Source organism: Tachyglossus aculeatus, chromosome X4, assembly GCF_015852505.1.
Source record: "Tachyglossus aculeatus isolate mTacAcu1 chromosome X4, mTacAcu1.pri, whole genome shotgun sequence".
Classification (NCBI taxonomy): Eukaryota; Metazoa; Chordata; class Mammalia; order Monotremata; family Tachyglossidae; genus Tachyglossus; species Tachyglossus aculeatus.
The window spans coordinates 45,055,273-45,070,717 of NC_052098.1; the positions used below are offsets into that span (position 1 = coordinate 45,055,273).

General features: G+C 44.2%; 1 protein-coding gene across 9 annotated transcripts in view; it reads left to right on the plus strand.

Moving 5' to 3' along the window:
* The first annotated feature begins 270 nt into the window (after positions 1-270).
* The window catches only part of SEMA6A (semaphorin 6A), a 131,673-nt gene continuing 116,498 nt past the window's right edge, over positions 271-15,445 (plus strand). For 2 of the 9 annotated variants that reach the window (XM_038770082.1, XM_038770081.1), the window contains exon 1: positions 271-926. The gene's annotated coding sequence lies outside the window, so the exon portion shown is untranslated. Of the gene's footprint in view, positions 927-2,583; positions 2,632-15,445 lie in introns of those variants that run through there. The other 7 variants (XM_038770075.1, XM_038770078.1, XM_038770076.1 and 4 more) reach the window with 5 other exon arrangements.

A 15,445-nucleotide genomic window follows, 5' to 3' on the forward strand; every position in this document is an offset into this window, starting at 1 on the left:
CTGTTTAGGGGCTATGGGTGGGCGTGAAGTCCGATTGGAAGGCAGTGCCGTTTGCCGTGCCCCTTCTCCACCCCCACCCCCTTTTCTCCCGCTGTACACACACACACATAAACACACTCACACACGCAAATACACACACACACACACCCCTCCTCATTGGAAGGTCGGACTCGCAAGTGGCGGGAGGAGGGTTCCTCGAAGGGGGAGTCCACCTGCCGGCGATCCAGTCCGGGATTTGGTCCCTTCCCGAAGCCGCTTCCCTCGCCGGAGTAGGAGCCGGAGAGTAGGGCGCTGTTTCAACTCGCTTCCCAATGACCAGGCGCTTCGGGCTGGGAGCAGGGCGCTCTTCGGCTGGGCTCGGCACAGCGATGCCTGCCTAGGACTTTCCTGAGACAACCACCAACCACCACCACCAGCAGCACTTCTGGCCGAGAAAAACAAAACAAACCCCCCCAAACAAAAGCAGGATTTGGACAAGGACCCTCCCCTCTCCCCTCGTCCCCGCCTCCCGCCTTGAAATGACTTGTTCTCGTTGGAGCTCCGACTGAAGGGGACTTACCTGCGTGGAGCTGAAGTGAAATTCGGATTGGGAGAAGTGTTTTCTGAACGCTTTTTCCTTTTGGGTTTGGCTTCTTTTTTTTTTTGGCTTCCTGCCCTTCCAGCCTCCCTCCCCCTCTCTCCCATCATCGGAAATGAACGGCAAATTCTCTCTGATTCCCAGAAACTAGGACCCTTTTCCACAGCGCCCACCTACGCTCCCCTCCACGTAATAAGAAGCCCCATGTAGGAATGACAAAGAATTGCGAAGGAGGAGAGTGCGGAGTCCGGCGCCCAGAGAGCCCCCCAATCATGGATTACTAAATGGGACCCTGTCCTGCACCAGCTAGTCCAGTGGTCCAGCTGCTGCCTCTGCGTGCCCCGAGAAGGTAGAGTTCTAACCCGGGGCTGGGGACCCCCTTTCTCCCGGGTTTCTCTCCCTGTGTGGCTGCGGGCACAGGTACGAGAAGTGTCTCGGTTTGCAATGTCCTGGAAGAGTGTCGGTTCGCATGGTGTTGGGGAGGTTGGATGCTAGGCGTGCGCGTCTACGTGCGGTGTTGGGTGTGTATTCATGTGTATTGTGTCTGTTTGTGGATATGTGTTGGCATATATGTGCGTTTGTGTTTTTGTGTTCGTTTTGAGTACAGTTGGTGCGTATCGCGTGTGCGTCTGTGCTATCAGTGCATCCGTGTGTGCGTATATGTGGGCATTCGTGTGGTGGTTAATCGGGGGTGTTTGCGAGTGGTCTGTGTATGCATTTGTGTGTTATGGGGGTGCGTTTGTGTGGGCCCACCTCCCGAGTGTTTGCCCCGGCTGGGAGGACCCTTCTGCTCGTCCCCATCTCCTCGGACACCTGGGTTACAGGGGGAATCCGAGCGCGCAGCCTACTCTTCGGAGAGGATGGGGGAAGAGGGTGTGTGGGTCCCAAGGGAGGCGGGGGGCAGGTATTTAGGGGCCTTGAGTACCCGGGGCCGGCGGGAGCGAGGGAGACGGAGACCTTGGGACTCGGGGAAAGCCGGAGCTCCGGGGTCGGGGTTGGTTTCCCAGGGCTGAGCGTCTACGCTGGGTGTCTTCGGAAAGGAGCAAGTAGGGTTGGAGGGTGGGGGGTGGCTTTGCCGTGGGCTGTGGCCTTGGGTTTAGGGTTTGTCTGAATAAAGGAAACTTGTGGGGATTGGTATTCCCCCCCCCTCCCCCTTCCTCTACGTCTTCCCCGTCCCCGGTTTCTCTGGATCCACCCTTCCTGCTGCTGCTGCTGCTGCTGCAGCTGCTGCAGCTGCTGCTACTGTTCCCGTGGCTGCCGCCGCCGGCTTTGTTTGCTGCTCCGGGATGGGGCTGGGACTGGGTTCGAGTTGCCGCTCCCTCCGCCTCCCCCGTCGGCCTGCTTTTCCTTCTCCCTCCGCCCCGTTCTCTCCCCAGAAATGGGAAGACCCTCGGATCGCTTCCCCAGCGCCCCACTGTCGACCTCCCCGCCAACCCCGCCCCCCTTCGGGATTGGGCTGATCCCTTCTCCAAGGTTCTGCCAGACTGTCCCTAGAGGGATTGGATCTCGGCTCAGGCTGCTTCTTCTGGATGCTGTCAACCCTACCCCCCCCCCCCCCCAGCCCCTTTTCCCGTGCCTTTTCGCCGAAACTGGACCACCACCTCCGGCTGCCAGTCGCCCCCCACCCCCCGATTCTCTGCCTTCGGACTGGACCCCCAAACAACTTCCCCGGGGTGACGGGATCTCTAAGAATTGAGGTTGCCTGGGTCCTGGGAGAAGGGCGGTGGGCAGGTAGGTAGGGGGGCCGCGGGGTAAAAAAAAAAACCCTTAGACCTTCCCCGACCGCTTCCTTGCCCCTTCCCCGTCTCCATCCCTTTGGAAAGTTTGGTCAAAAGACAGGAGCGGGGGGTTGTTGGCGCGGAGCAGTGTGAGCGCGGAGGGGGGAGTGGGCGGTGGTTATTTGGCAGGTCCTCCTGGGAGGAGGAGGAGGAGGAGGAGGAGACAGTGAAGAGGGATAGGAGGAGTAGGGTACCTGCCCCTCGGGGTCCAAAGAGGGAGGAAACAGCCCTCCACTTAACTCCCCCTGATCTGAACCCATTCCTAGTCCCCAAACGGTCAGTGCCAGGGGGAAGGGGAGACTGGGACTCTTGATGCTACTAATGGGAAGGGGAGGAGGGAATCGCGAGCGTCTGCGGGATGTGTGTGTGTGTGTGTGTATGTGTGTGTAGGATATGTGCAAGTGTGCATGAGTGTGTTGCTTGCCTGCCCAAGCCGGGTGGGAGTAATGAGGATTAAAAGCCGCCTGGCTGTGAATCCGGCTGAATGAAAGGGAGCCTGAGCCTGCAAGTCCCCGTGGGTTGTTCCCCTGTCTGCTGGGGGACAGGAGCCGTGGGGAGGACCCTCTGCCCCAGGTATGGAATTGGGCTTGGGGGGGGGGGCGTGGGGGGGGGGTCGGGGCTGCAAGGGGGCCTAGCCCTTACAGTCAAATTCAGCGGCCCCCGAAGTGGCAAATCAGCCAATCCTCCAGATCCTGGGGGCCGTGGGCTCCCAGAAGAGTTGTTCGAGCTGCCGGAGTGAAGAGGAAATCGGGGGGCCCGCAGGAGTGGATCGGGGTGGGGGGCGGCGACGAGAGGCTCTTAGGCTATCAATGGGGTCCAGCCTTCTCAGGCTCCCGCATTGCCTACTTGAATCTGAACAGCAGCTTTTACCAAGTAGAAGTGCCTGTTTGCCACTGGCAGCGAATCTCCCGGTGGCTATTTAATGCCCGGTAATTGCCGGTTACTTCTCCTGTGCCTGTGTTTAAGTCTTTGACCGGGAGGTAGTAGTCAGTTTGCTTTTTTCTTTCTTACACGGGGATAATTGCTGCTCTTACCATCCACAGGTAAGCCTACTGTATTTAGAACCGGGGTCTACTTGTCCTGAGTTGCTTCACTGGTACGGAAAGATGCTGTTCAAGTAGTTTTAATAGAGTAGATAGATTGGAAAATCCATGGCTTCATATTTTTTTCTAACTAAAGAAATGGTAGCTCATAATTGAGAGTGGAAATACTGGACTCTTTAAGGACCTAGATAAGTGCCTACCAGGAGCATTCCTTGGAGCATTAATCCTTCATACAAAACACTTTCTGCATTGGTTCTGTGAACAGCAGCTTTATTATTTGAAATGCACTTTGATTATAATTACTTCCAGCACCAAAGTTAATTATGAACCCAACCTTAAACACAGGGGCAGAATCTTGTCTCCACCTATTATCCTAAACTATCTTTTAAAAAATAATTGCAGGGAATGTTGGAGTTTTGCACCTATGATTATTTGCCTTATTAACATAAACTTTTCATTCAGGTCTTGAACAGGCTGTGATCTCTTTCCAGGGTCATTATATTGGTTTAGGATATTGGCAAGTGTGATTACTGTACTTCCAAAAGTGTTCTAGTTTGCAATTTGTTGATGGTAGTGAACAGCAAGAAATCAAAATCTTGCTAAGTCTCATGAGGTTTTTTTTCCATCACCTTTTGGTGAAAAATGAATCTACCAAGTTTGGGCTTCTTATTAAAGATTCCCATGTGATGGCTTTATTTTCCCAATGTAGACCATTACAGTTTTACAGGGCTTCTTTTAATAATATTTTAGAAAAATTGATAGCTGGCATATTTGAATTGATGCACTTTACTCGTAATCATTAAGTGGAAACCTAAAAAGAACAAATATAATGAATGTCATGGATACGGTCAGTAGATTTTTTTTGTCTGCTCACGGTAATAGGTATTAAAATAGCTCAAAACATTTGAAGAATTTATGTTGAATAAGTCGAATGGTCACACATGGTCTGTATAGCTCCTTAGAGTAGAATCGGATATTATTCCTCTGTGGAAAATCTATACTGCCAACTAAACAGTTTCTATTGAAGAGGCAATGTGATCACTAAAAATAAACCAAATACGTATTCTGAATTACTTATTTGAAGGGAAGAGTAGATGCTTGAGATTTTTAAAAAAATACTGAACAGTTTTTGTAACTTGAGTAGGAGGGCAGTATTGAACTACTGCATTTGGGTGTGTTAAAGGGAGGGATAACATGCTTTAGGAACAATGCTATCTCCCTTGATTCAAAATAAAACCCCACATTAAGGATTTTTGATAAAAGCAAAATATTGCTAGGTGATGGGAAACTTGTTGGAATAAACATGGAATAAAGGAGAAAGGAGTAATTTGTCAAATTGTTTTGAAGAGTGAGGACAGCCAATGCTTTAGGTATGGAAAAAATAAAGTAGGGTATGAAAGTGTTATGACAGGAATATTTTGAAAGTAATTGACCTGAGCTACCCTCCTGCTTATTTGAGGGAAAGCATAATAGAGCAAGTAAACTAATTCCAAATGCTTTCATAGACAGCTGTCCATTTCAAAAGAGGAAAGCCTATGAATGGCTGTTTCTAGTATGCTATTATTGATGTAATGCATACAAATATCTTGTATTTATAGAATTTGGGGCCTAGTCTTTACATAGGCGATTCCATTTTTCCATATTAAACTCCGCTAAGGTTCGTTTTTAGCGTCCCTTTCTACAGAAGGAAAAAACCTATATATACGAAGTGACTTGCCTGAAGTCACCTGAGTTGTCAATGATGGCATTGAAACTACAGTCCAGATCACTCGATTCTCAGTAAGTAGGCTGCTCATCCACTAGACTGCGGATGCAGTAGGAAACAGATGTGGGTTCTAATTCTGGCTCTACCACTTGTCTGCTGTGTGACCTTGGTAAATCACTTATCTGTGCCTCAGTTACCTCATCTGTAAAATGGGGATTAAGAATGTGAGCCCCATTTGGGATAGGGACTGTGCCTAACCTAATTTGCTTGTTGCACCCCGGTGCTTAGTATAGTGCCTGGCATGTAGTAAGTGCTTAACAAATATCACACTTATGATGGTAATAATAATAAAAACCTAATAATAATAATAAAAACCTAAGCATTGTGCTCCTATAGTTCAATGTCAGTGTTTGTACCTATTTTCAATTTACTCTGGTAACTACTCTTGAAAATTGTCATTAGGCGAGAAGTTCATTTGCTAACAACACTGAATAAAAATGGTACCTTCTCCATTAAACTCTCGTGGGCTGCCATACCAGTGCACCATTGCCGTCAAAAAGTGTTTTATTAAGCAGGGTACCCAGAGTTAGGCACTACTCAGAAAAAGTTGCCACACACATAGTCTTTGCCTTCCAGAAGCTTGCAGTCTAAAAAGGTCAAAGTCGACATGGACAGGCATATAGGAAAAGACATGCTAAGCTATACCACACACTCAAAGATAATGATAACCATAGAGCAAAGTCCTTGGGAGGGGAAAGTGTGCATCTCAGGGATAGGCTTTAGTGTTTGAAGGTTTTGGGGCCCTGAAAAGTATGGCTAATAATGAACACGTTGGAAACCGGGGGGGGGGGGGACGCGGAGTGAAAAAAGCTCTTAATTCCCTTGGGCTGCATGATTGGGGAAAATTTTTAAGTAACTGTGGACAAAAAATAAAATCCTTGACCATTTTAAAAACACAATAAAAATTAAACTCATTTTTTTACAATATTTAGCATTTCCCGTTAAGAGAAGCAGGCACTTTTTACTATTATAGGTTTAGTTGGTTCTGGGGGGAGGGTGATAAAATCTGGTGACCGATGAGCTCCTGTGGGGCCGTAGTACTTTCTCAGTGAAAGGTAGTTGGGTCCATAGGTTGCCTATCGTCCCAGTTTCATACCTTCAGTCCAAGACAGAGTGGGAGGAAAGGAGGGAGGGAAGAAAAGAGAGAATACCCAATCAAGGCTTTGCCACTACCACAAAAGTTAGTGAATAACTCACTGGTTTGCCTAAGTAGAAACAACAGGCTGCCAAGACCATAGCCTTTGGAATGTGGATTTGGATTCAAATGATAGTTACAAGTTCAGATGGTCATCACTTTATGAAATGATGTTACAAAGGCAGCTACAGCAGAAAAAAAGACCATTCACCCTTAGTTAATTAATTTTTCAAGGAAGGTTAGTCAGTCAGAGAATATCTTTCTGGTATAGAATCAGTTATTTTATCATGAAGGGTTATTGGGTTTAAATTTGGGGAGGATAAATTCCCCAAGTATGTCTTGTTGGTTGAAACTGGGTTATCAATGGAAGCAGGTAAACCAGCTATCAACAGGGCTGCTGGTTACTATATCTCAAGTGTGAAGTCATAAATAACTCACTGTGTTCAGTGACATTTCCTTTGAAAATACTGTTAATAACAGATATTTCTATATCCAGTACTTAATGCATGGGGTAATCATTTAATATTGCTACTCCTTGTCAGTGGTTCCCAACCAGTCATTGCAGTGTGGTCTGCAAAAATCAAATTAAAGGGACTCATGTCCATTTTCACAGAATTGCTGAGACCAGTATAGCCCTCAAAGGGAACAGAACTAATAATATGTGGGTAAATATGCCTCTCGCCTGGAACGCCCTCCCTCTTCCTATCCGACTGAAAATGCCTTATTGAATCCCTACCTTCAAAGCCTTATTGTAGGCATATCTCCTCCAAGGGGCCTTCCCTGACTAAGCCTTCATTTGCTTTTCTCCCACTCCCTTCTGCGTCACCCTTATTTTCTCCCTTTATTTGCACCCCCCCTCGCCCAGCCCCACAGCACTTACGTACATATTAGTAATCTATTTATTTATATGAGTGTCTGACTCCTCCAGGAATGTGTCTGCTATACTGTTAAATTGTACTCTCCCAAGTGCTTAGTTCAGTGTTCTGCACACAGTAAGTGCTCAATAAATGTGATTGATTGATTGATAAATATATAGGCATGGCTCTATATGCATTTATCGCTATATGCTGTAACTACATGGAAAGCAATAATTTTGGGAGTTGGGGAGAAATGAAGAATGTCCTTTTTATGGGATTGCTGGGGACTGATATTTGGAAGCCCTGTAGCCAAACCTTTGGTAGAGGATGTGGTAGTATTCTATTTTAGTTGTGGCTGAGGGATCTTTATTTTATTTTTAAGGGTATGCAGGCTTTCCAGAGCAGTGACTACTGAGCTACTCCCTAACCCTCCCTACCTCATATTACTCCCCCTGCTTCAGCCATGAAGGATTGTCTGTGAAAGGGATTGTTTCATGAAAAGCTGCCACCCATCCGCTCACCCAGCAAGATGTCCTCCTCTCCCAACTCACAGCCATGACTCTCATTACTCTATCTTCAAGAGCTAGATTCAGATGTTTCATGTATTGAATCCTTTTGTGCTCAGATTTCCAGATAGTCAGGTGGGAAACCCTTTTATTGTATCTTTCATTGTAGCCATCTGTGAGTTGCTAAGAAGATTCCCATTTCTGCAGTGAGATAAATAGAAGCAACCCTGTTTACAGCAGTATAAACTATATTTAGTAGAACAGAAATAGAGTTTTGTTGATTCCTATCAAAAGCATACTTGTTAATGGTTGAGAGAGATTCTATGCTAATTCCTCCTACATTCTTGAATTATGGCCCTAGCTAGACACAGTCGCTGGGATCTTCATCTATTAATCATGGAAGCTGCTTTCTTATTCGGTTGCCATAGTTTCATGCCTCAGCTAGTGTTGGGGTGCCTTTGGGAAAGAGTTGAGATATACCAGGACTTGCAAGCCTTGCAGTTATTTTGGCAGTTGTGGAGCTCTGAAAGAACAGAAAACAGCATCCAACATAATTCAGTGTTGGATTAAAAGAGGCAACTTCTGAATGGGTCTCTCTGGACCTTGTTATGGGCACATCCAGCTGATAGTTACTCCAGGATTCGGCTTTTCTTAGAATTGCTGGTAAAACTTTATAGTTCAGACCCGGAAGGCTGCTTATAACTGTGGGAAGAGGGAGGGAGGGGGACTTTTCATTAGGGGTCATTGGTGAGTGTACAGGTTAATGAGCACATTTAAGATTTCTAAATTCCAGAATTTGTTTTAAGCTCTCAAGTCTGTGGACAATATGACATCAGGCGTTGCTCTTTTGACTGAGTGAATATTTCAATTTGCCATCATTACCTTAATTTTGACCTTTATCTTGGTCTTAGCACAGATGGAGAAGCCTTCTGCTACCTAGTTTCTGTGTCAAAATACACAGCAGAAAAAGGAAAACAAATTTTGGATCTTCCGGACTACAGACAATTGCTTTGCCAACTTTGTATGGGAGCCTTTGCTTTTTCCTTTTCTTTATTTGCTATTTTGCTTTTTTCCCCTTGGTATAATATAATCAGGTTTGTGACTTAGGAAATGCTAGCAAAATCTTGTCAGTCATCTCCTCCAAATCTCAATATCATTAGCATTGTCCTTGTACTCCGAGTCACCTCTCCCTCTTCCTCTCTCTTTCTCCTTCCCTTCTGTCCTCCCTCTCACCCTCACGCCCTTCCTCCCTTCCTTCCTCCCTTCTTTCTTCACTCTATGCCTCCAGGCACACACTCATTTGGTGTGGAAGTACAGCATATTGCTGGAAGGGGGAGACACACTCTAATGATTTATGTGCTTTGTATGTAATGTAGAATATAGCCTCCTTTTGTTAGGTAAATTTGGTCTTGTGTAATGGATCCTGGTGCACCTCTTAATGTTTTCTTTCCCATTTTTCAAGTGGGCTTTCAAGGACTCCTACCAGTGTAAACTGGGCAATTAGATTCTTCCATAGAGAAAAATCCTGTAGGTATTGTGCCTTCTAGAACACACTGCTGAATTCAGGAGAGATGGGCGAGGCATCATATAAGAGCCAGGCCATGTTAGAGTCAGAAAATCTTGAATTCATTACAAATGGAACTAATCTGGAAAATTAGCCACTTTTTACTGTAAAATGGCTAGTTTTCATTCAAGAGTGAGCTTCAAAGGAGTCGTTTTGGATTTCACCAAACTTGCTTGCCAAGTTTCCCAAGTAAGATCAACAAGCAGTTTTATTGCACGCGACTATTACGTTTGCTCCACCATACCAAATGATTCATTTCAGAGGCCAATAATTTGAAGTAAATTAAAAGGATAACGTGGCTTTAATTGCTACTAGCTTCATCGGGCTTCTGGGCACTGGAATTCCTTGTGGAGGAACACTTTTAAGTGTTACAGCAGTTTCTGATCATGTGGTCTGGCTTTCAAATAAACTGCAATCTCTCCCCCCACCCCCAAACCCCCATTTTGTCCTCCAAGCCTCTCTCAGCAAAGAAAACATTCATTTGTGAATCCAGTATTATGGTAGCTTGATTTGACAGTGTAAGGAGATACCTACAGACTTCCTAACAGTTCTCCCATGGATGAAGTTGTTTCAGAAAAGGCAGCTCTTGCTGTATTTGGATTCATTTGTGTTTTCACTCAGATTAGTATCAGGTGTCAAGGTAGGCACACTATTGCTCTTGTTGCCTTAAGAAAGGTAAGCAGTGCTTTTATGTGGGTGTCAGTCACATATAATGTGGACTTTAATGAACCTTAATTAATGATTTCTGATTGCATATTTTCCTTTGTGCCTTCAGGGCATACCCATTGTGTGACTGTGGCCTGTTTCTGTAAGTAATGCTTTAACTAAGGCTCCCTTGTCTTAACATCCAGATCAGACTCATTTTCGATTCCAGGGAAAAATAGGGCTCTGCTTCCCTCTGAGAAAGATATTCTAAGGAGGCTATGTCCTTTTTTTGCAGCTGAAATGGAACAATCCGTGTGGAATATTTTCATCTAAGGAACGAAACGCATTTAGTTTGAAGGGAAGCTAAGGATAAAAGTGGATTGCTTATGCTCATATCTTATATACTCCATTGCTTTGATTCCTCATATCTAATTTATTTTAACATTAGCATCTGTCTGTCTTCTCCTCTAGACAGACATCTAGATATCCCCGCTAGACACGGGTCTTCATTCCTCATGTTTTCTGTTGCCAATCCCTTCTCCCTACTTATATTCTTAGAGTGTGAGCCCCTGGAGGGTCAGAGACTGATCTCAGAGACCGATGGTATTTACTGACCGTGTCTAATTCCCTCCTGTGTATTCTCTCCCAGTGCTTAGTACAGTGCCCTGCACACAGTAAGCACTTAAATACTGTCACTACGATTGCTACTAGATTGCAAGCCCCTTGAGGACAAGGGATCAGATATGTTCCTTTTTGTTGTACTCTCCCAAACACCCAGTACAGTGTCCTATTCCGATTAGGTGCTCAATAAAAGCACTTGATTGATTAGTTGTTATTTTCTGGCTCCTCCTCAATCTGTCATGAATTCTTCCCAGAGTTTAAGCCACTCTTTGGGACGGACGAATCTGGCGAGGGTTCCCAACTGAAGGGATCTGAGACTGTCTTGGGGTACCCTGGCAGTCCAGGCCCCACACCCCCCAAGTTTGAGTTTATATCCTGAGTGCTGGAGTGCTCCTGACCCTATTCATTCATGCTGGTGGCTCTAGACCTTTTCCATTCGCTAGCCCCTGGGCTCACAGGCCATTTAAATGCACGACTGAAACAATGGACTCAGTGAACTTCTGGGTCCTGAACCTCCCTGAGCAATAAATTTACTACCCGGGAGTGGCATACATGGCAGATCAGAGCCCTTTGCTGTATTAAAAGCCCCCTTTCTCACAGCCACAGCGTCTCCAGGACAAACCGGCAAGTTGAATTCTCACATTCATTTGCTACTCATATTCTTAATAGTATTTAGCTTCCAACCAGAGACTCTAATAAAAATGAGGGATAATACATTAGTGCCAATTTGTGAATTAAATTTGTGTGTGAACAATCATTTTGTAGTTTATATAAAACTCTTGCAGCATTTAACCCATCCATTTTGGAATAATCTGTGCTTATTAATTATAAAAGCTTAACATTTGCAATTATGGCTTACTGATCTTTAACCATACTAATGAGAAATTACCTAAATTAAATTGATTTGTAATATTTGCTCTAATGTGTTCTAGCAGAGTGATTACATAAAATAACTTTTTTGAACAGCCCCCACCAGAACAGGAGCTTCCTGGAATACAAGTAATGTCAGTGTCCTAGATGAAAAGACTGTGCTGAGTAGAGAAGGGTAGAGATAGTGGGGGTACATGGTATCAGCTCTAGTTGAGGTTCATTGTAACCAAACACCTTTGGAGACTTTCTCTTCCAAATGGATGTTCTGGAGACAGGAAGAGTTTTCTATTAGATAGTCAGCTTTTTTATTCACAAGGTGTTTCCTCTCCTTTAGGAGGAGAGGAAGTTCAGCCTGCTGAATATGCGGATTAATTAATTCTCAGGGGACCTGAAAGAGTGGAGACTTCTTTCTCACATTTTGTGCTATCCTGAACACAAGACCAAACAAGATTTCTGCAAGATTTCCTTTCCCAAGAATAAACAAGATAACACAAATGGCTCTGCAGTTAGGCCACAGCCAAACAGTTCCTAAACCGATCCTCTAAAAAGGCAGAAGGTTCAGGGTAGAAGGGAATCAATCAATCAATCCATCATATATATTGAGCACTTGAAAGAAGACAGTAGAAGTGAGAAGCAGCGTGGCTTAGTGGAAAGAGCACGGGCTTGGGAGCCAGAGGTCGTGGGTTCTAATACCGTCTCCACTACTTGTCAGCTCTGTGACTTTGGGCGAGCCAATTAACTTCTCCGTGCCTCAGTTACCTCATCTGTAAAATGGGGATAAAGACTGTGAGCCCCATATGGGGCAACCTGAATACCTTGTATCTACTCCAGCTCTTAGAACAGTGCTTGGCACAGAGTAAGTGCTTAACAAATGCCATTATACCATTATTATATTATATCTCAATATAACAGTCACAGGAGTGTTGTGACTAGCTTACCACTATCATATTGTTCCAGAAATGCATATTTATTTGGCGTATTACAGAGTTACAAATGGAAGGCAGGGATATTGTATGGAGTGCATCTCCTGGTCTCCTGGGGATGCTTATTTTAAGATAAATAATCACCAAATACCTGCATTCTATAACCTAGATAGACTGTATCCCTTTTCCTCTCCAATCCCCTTCCTGGGAAGGGCCTTCTTAATGAGACCTTAATGAGACCTTGGCTGGAGAAGGAGCCAGTCAATAAATCAATCAGGTGTATTCATTGAGTGCTTACTGCATGCAAAGCACTGTACTAAGCGCTTGGGGAAGCACAATATAACAGAGTTTTTTGACACATTCCCTGCCCACAACAAGCTCACAGGGAGACAGACATTAATATAAATAAATAAATTATGTCTGTGTACATAAGTGCTGTGGAGCTGAGTGGGAGGATGAATAAGAGGTACAAGTCCAAGCTATGGGTAACACAGGCAAGTGTTTCTAACTAGCCTATGTTTGTTGCAAACCCAACATCCCCACAACAACGATAGAAGGTTTAAGTGGTAATTCAGAGTGTCAATCTGTCTAATTGTAGAGAGGGGCCCCAAGGGTCTTTAGATTGAATCCCTCCCTCCCGAACTCATCTAATTTCCAACAGTGTACACTTTCCCAGTGTGTAGTACAGTGGTCTGCATACAGAAGTATAAGTATTGTACTACTACTACCACTACCCTATATTGAAACTGGATCTGGAAGGGGAAAGACCTTTCCCAGTGTTCAGAGACTTTTGTCTTTAACCTGCCACTTCATTCATCCTTCAAATATGAGCCTCTGACAGCTAATCACAAGGTATGCCCCAAGGTAAATCTCTTGATTAGCTGTTAATTAAATGTTTTGGCTGGGCACCTTCCCTCCTGCTGAAACATTTTGACGAAATGTTTTAAGTGCACCAGTTTATTCCTCACCAAAACATTTGTCTTCCTATAAACCCAACGTAAATTTTTTGGACTTCAGAATCTGGCCCTAACTTTGAATTGACTCAGCCGTGGTTTTGCAACAGTCACCATGTACTGGAGAAAATCCTGGGCTTTCAGGGGCTGTGAGGAAAATGCATTATCAGTGAACACTCCTTCTAGTGTTAATAGGGAGAGGTAAATAGTTTTAGACCCCTTCCCCCTAGCTTTACTAAGGCCGTTCCCAAGTAGCAATCAGCATTGATAGATTTGAATACCCTTTTCTTTCCTTTCTCCCCCTGCTTAACTTTGGGTGGCCGAGCTAATGAATGTACTAACAAGCGATGAAATGGCCACAACTTGAAGGCCAAGGATGAACAGACTGGGGTCTGGGAAACCCATACACCAGATCATCATTGCGAGCAATCAGGCTAACTTGGGGAAAAAATATAGTTTCAAAAGATGTACCTTGAGCAAGAATTAGGGCACATCTAAGGCAACTCCTTTTAGTCCATTTGCAAATTCCACAGTTGATTATAAATTGACGTGTGTTTATTCATTAGATATATTTATATATGTTTATTTCCTAAATTGCCTGGTATAACTGAAGTGCTGGAGATGACATCATTTGCAAATGCATAAATAACACCTGAAAAGTGTTGTTCATTTTATAAGGTAGTGCTACCTTGGCAAGGTTTTTCTTTTTTTTTTTTGGTAATGCTGTTCTAAAATTGAATGCTATTTATGCAGTGAGGAGGGATGGAAAATGTGGAATTTGTGATAACGCTCTGCCTCAAGAAAGGGACTTTCATTACAGAGATTGACTTACTGTATCTTGAATTGCAGGCTGCTGCTACTCAATTTTAGGTGGAAACAGTTTGAAACATCAGTTGGGACCAGGGTCCAAAAATGCTAATTACTTTTTAAAAAATTCCCCTTTAAATATGACCCTGAAATATTTTCTGGAGAAAAGGTTTCAGTGACATCTATTTTAAACCTGGTTTGCCCTTCCCAGACTTTTCACTCCTCTGCAAAAGTGGCACAGCAAGGAAATTCTGGGGGTCAAGAGTTTATTTTTAGGTTGTTAGGACTCATTTTCTAGTTAATTAATAAATTAGTTAACGGTTAATTTGGAACCGATTGAACTAAACAATTTCAAGAGGTATAACTAAGAGGCACAGCATGTTAGAGAAAAGTAGCAACTGAACTTTTCCTTATATGCTAAGAAGAATTCTGGAGGAAAGAACTCTATCTGATGGCTCTGGTATTTTGGAAGATGCTGAATTATTAAATACTTCAACTTATTATTAATGATCACATATAAAGGTAATAGGAACATAATAAAGCCCATGACTTCCGTTTCTTTTAACTTTCCACATTTGGCTGCCCTCTAGTGTTTCCAAAATTTAGTGCAGCCATTTGATAGCCATCCAGTGTTTGCAGGGACAGAAAAAGGTAAAACTCAAGATAATTTAGTGTCTAGTATTACAGGATCCTGCAGGCCACAGCTTTACATTTGTGTGCTGTTTCACTGGCTCTAAAAGAAATAAGGAAAACTTTTATTGCCCACACAGCTAGTGAGTCGATAGAAATGACTAGCCATTTTTGTATTACCAGTTAACTTTACGTAATGCTTTGGCCAGTCCTTTTGAGAGTGCTACTTTTAAGGATAACATTGAAATAAACAAATTGGGAAAATGCTACCTACTCATTTAGGGGTACCATTGGTTAATTAGTCACAATGGGCCACTCTCTGCATGAACCATTTTTCAGAGTGCTTACTAAGGGAACCTTGCCTGAGACCTAACCCCAAACCCAATTAGGTGGCTCCAGTCAATCAATCAATGGCACTGACTGTGTGCAGAGCACTGTACTAAGCTCCGGAAACGGACTGGAGTTGCATGCTATTAAGTGGGTGATCTCTCAGCACCTCAGAATCCTCATCCAGGATTGGGATAACAGTGCCTGCTGCCTGCTTCCTTGTCAGAGCCACTGGGACAGTGAATGAGATAATGTCTACAAAGCACCTTCAGGTTCTCCAGGAAAGGTGCTATCTGGAAAGGTGCTATCTGAGCACATGATATGAGTCTAAAATGGTCCAAGAACAGTGTTTTCCTTCAAGTCATCCTTTAACCACTGAATGGCCTGTTGAGAAAAACCAACACTTTCTTAATTTAGAACTGATTTTCGCATTTTTAAATGCCA